General features: G+C 39.0%; 1 pseudogene; it reads right to left on the reverse strand.

Annotated features, from left to right (window-relative positions):
- Positions 1–212: 212 nt before the first annotated feature.
- The window catches only part of LOC116397917 (uncharacterized), an 18,615-nt pseudogene continuing 14,800 nt past the window's right edge, over positions 213–4,027 (reverse strand).

Genomic DNA, 4,027 nt, shown 5'->3' on the forward strand with positions numbered 1-4,027 from the left:
GACATATTTAGTCGGTGCCAGTGTTGCCAACTTGGCGACTTTCCAAACCCTCTTGGCGACTTTTTGTCAAAAGCTACTAGCGACAAATCTAGCGACTTTTTCTGGTGTTGTTGGAGACTTTTCTGGTGTTTTGACGTTAAAGCGCGTACGTTCTGCACTGTCGTGAACGAGCAGCGGGTGCTGCCGTGAGCCCCTCCGCCGCCCCAAAGCACTTACAGGCTCTCGCAGCAGTCCCAGCTGCAGTCAAAGCAGAGAGGAGACACACTCTTGGCGTATTCATGTATCTGCACTCTGCAGTTAGTGTATTTATAGGTGTTGAGCTTAATTTTTACACGAAACAAATAGTAACCGTAGCTGTGGCGTCCTAATGAGGACAGCAGTGAAGGCCCAGGTATGAAATACACGGCCCGCCACTGGTGCTAACTAATGGTAAAACTTCTTTAAGCAGCCTAGTCGGTATAAGTTCTAAGAGGTAGAAGGTTTAGACGTAGAAATTGTTGAAGTCAATTGGTGAAGGTCGATGGGAGTAAAGCCATCTAAATATATATCAGGGTTTACAGCTGTTTCTAAGGTTACTCTATTTGAGGATAGATCGGTACTGGTTGAGGGCAGGAGATTATTAATGTTCTCTCTAATAGTTATAATCTTATCATTAAAGAAGTTCATGAAGTCATTACTACTGAGGTCTATAGGGATACACGGCTCAACAGAGCTGTGACTCTGTCAGCCTGGCTACAGTGCTGAAGAAGTGAACATTGAGTGGGTTTCTGTACATTCTGACAGAAACCAATCGAATCTAATAATGAGATAAATGCAGTACTGAGGCTATTATTCTTGACATCCACATGAATATTAAAGTCACCTACAATAATCTTTATCTGTTTTAGAACTAAACTTGATAAGAACTCTGAAAATTCCGATAGGAAATCAGAATACGGGCCTGGGGCCCGGTACACTATAACACATATAACTGGCTGTATTGTTTTCCACGTTGGGTGTGAAAGACTAAGAACCAGGCTTTTAAATGAGTTATAGTTTAGTTTAGGGTTAGGGTTTAATAATAGGCTTGAGTTAAAGATGGCTGCTACTCCACCTCCTCGGCCGGTGCCTCGAGGAATGTGAGTATTAATATGACTTGGAGGAGTTGATTCATTTAGGCTGACATATTCTTCATTACACAGCCAGGTTTCAGTAAGACAAAATAGTTCAATATGATTATCTGATATTAAATCATTTACTAGTACAACTTTAGATGACAAAGATCTGATATTTAAGAGTCCACATTTAATTATCCTATTTTGTTGCACTGTTGCGTTGGTGTTAACTTGGATTAGGTTATTTAGTTTAACTCCTCGACTGTTTACTTTTGATTTAATTCATTTAAGTGGCCGTGGGGCAGACACAGTCTCTATATGGTTTTGGGTGAGTAACTGCTATAATGGAAACGCAGAGAAGCGTGTAAGACTGCAACTCTGCTTCCTGGTCTGAACTCTGGGTTGTCATGAATTAGGTCCACACAGAAACTGGGTCAGATTTGTAGAAATGAGATCTGCTCCATCCAAAGTGGGATGAATGCCGTCACTCCTAAACAGACCCAGAAAGTCTGCCAATTATCTACGAAGCCCACATTGTTTGCTGGACACCATGTCGACAACCAGTGGTGGCTGGTGACTTAATTATTTATTATATGTGTTAATCACACCTTGTTTTATTATTCGGAACTATTATTGACATGTGTATTTAAGCTTGTTTATGCATGATGTGCATGTATGATCTATGTTCTATTTGTGCATGTGAATTGAGATGCTGGTGTATTGTGTGATGCAGCGGCTTGGAGCCTAAGACAAATTTCCCTGTGGGACAATAAAGTGCATCTTATCTTATCTTAAAGGGTGTGGTAAATATTAAGCACACTCTCAGCCAATTATCACTAGTCTCATAGTTCTGAAACAGCTGAGTCAATCACAATGCAGTATGACAACAACAGCTCAACAATTAAAGATGCTTCCTCAGGAAATGTTAGTGTGAAAAGTGCAGAGCGTTTCAATGTGAACACACATATCTGCAGCCAAAGGCAGGTGGTGTGTTTTTTAACAGTTAATTAGACTGTACAATGACCATAGAGATAAATAATGAAAATGTTGCTAAAGCTAAGGTCTACAGTATAGGATTGCATTATCCAGCACTATTTTCACTTTATCTCCGCTCTCAAATATTGATATATATCATAAATCATGTGACACAGCAGTGTTTGGACAGTATTACATTCAAGAATGTGCTTGTGTCTTGAAGCAGTGGGCAATCTTGTAGGCCTGTTTGGATACGTTTTATATTAAAGAGCAGAGAGTAGAGATTTCATGCCTGTATTAGGGCTAAATGTGGTCCCTAACCATCTTGGTACATCTTGGGCTGCAAAGTTTGGAGCAAATCAGTCGGACTATTATAGCCAAATTTTCAACAACCAGCCTACCAGATTTAGACCGAAAAAAAACATCTACAAACATCTGGTGCTTGATGGGATTTATGTTTCAGCACCTTGTAGTGAACTTACAGTTATACTATAGTATTTTTATAGTATCGCTATAGTATTCCTGTGTTTTTTTTGGGCACTACAGGCAATGACTATAGCTATATACTATAGTTTTTATAGTATTATTCAGTGTTTCCTATATTATTTCTATGTTTTTTTTAAAAATGCACTATTGACAATTACTATAGAAATACTATAGAGTTGGCTATGGTACACTGACTTCAGTTATAGGACAATTGTTGTTGTTTTTTGTTTGTTTATGTGCATTATTATGACTGTTTTATTATGAACTGCAATATTGGTCTTGCCAGTAGGCAAATATCAATGACGCTTTACACCACTGGTGGTGATCATTCAATCAAACAATACAGCAGTTCAACTTAGTTTATATTACTTTCTCTATGTATCTGTATTGTTGTCCTTGTGCTGCTGCAACAACGGAATCTCCCCACTGGGGATCAATAAAGGTTTATCTTATCTTATTCCTTATGAAATTATCTGTTGGCCATGGCAGCTATTACATCAGAAATACCACCGAGCTTAATGGCATAGAGGGCTACAAGATGACAAAAGACCTGGGCTTTTCATGACACCATTTTACTTATTTTTTTGAACATTGTTTTAGCATTGTCCATGTTATGTTCCCTTTTTAACAAAAGCTGATGTTCTTGTGGTCGACTTGTTGTTTTGTATGTTTATTTGTGTGTGAGAGGGAGAAGGATAGAAACAATTCAAGGTGAAAATGTCTACCCAGCATGAGAGGTGTTCAGCATTCTCCAGCAGACTCCATTCCACTGCAAAGTTCAGATGAGCTGCAATAAAGAAAACTCTGCAGTGGTTCATCGGCTGCAGCCGTACAGGCAGGAAGCAGCGTGGAGAGGAGTCTATTGTATGAACAAAAAAAACATGTTATTTTGAAACAATGATTCCTGCACCAATAGGAGTGCTTTTGTCTTTGTTGGCCGCAACACCTGCAGGGAGATGCCCTATTTTGACATCAGCTTCACAGATGGGTGCAGTCAAGTGGTCAAAGGTCACAATACCTGTAGCACACAACACTCAGCGGAGGAAAGATAACACCAAGGAAAGATGGGAAATTATGAAGAAAAGAAAAGGGTATCAATCCTAAAGTTACAAGGTCATGGTTTTAAGAAGAATGTTTTATGGTCCACTCACTCAACCTCTTTGCAGGATGTCAAAAAGTTTCTCTTTTCATTCCCTTCTGGGGGACTAGATCAATACACCTCAGCCTCCTGTTTGGGGCTGCCTAGGTAAGTCGGAGCCAAAGTGGAATAATTATTTCTCAACTAAAAGAACGACTGTCTGAAGAAAGATAAGCCACCATATAGATATACAGTTGTGTGAAAAAGTGTTTGCCCCCTTCCTGATTTCTTATTTTTTTGCATGTTTGTCACACTTAAATGTTTCAGATCATCAAACAAATTTAAATATTAGACAAAGATAACACAAGTAAACACAAAATGCAGTTTTTAAATG

Source organism: Anarrhichthys ocellatus, unplaced genomic scaffold, assembly GCF_004355925.1.
Source record: "Anarrhichthys ocellatus isolate YVR2014 unplaced genomic scaffold, GSC_Weel_1.0 scaffold75, whole genome shotgun sequence".
Classification (NCBI taxonomy): Eukaryota; Metazoa; Chordata; class Actinopteri; order Perciformes; family Anarhichadidae; genus Anarrhichthys; species Anarrhichthys ocellatus.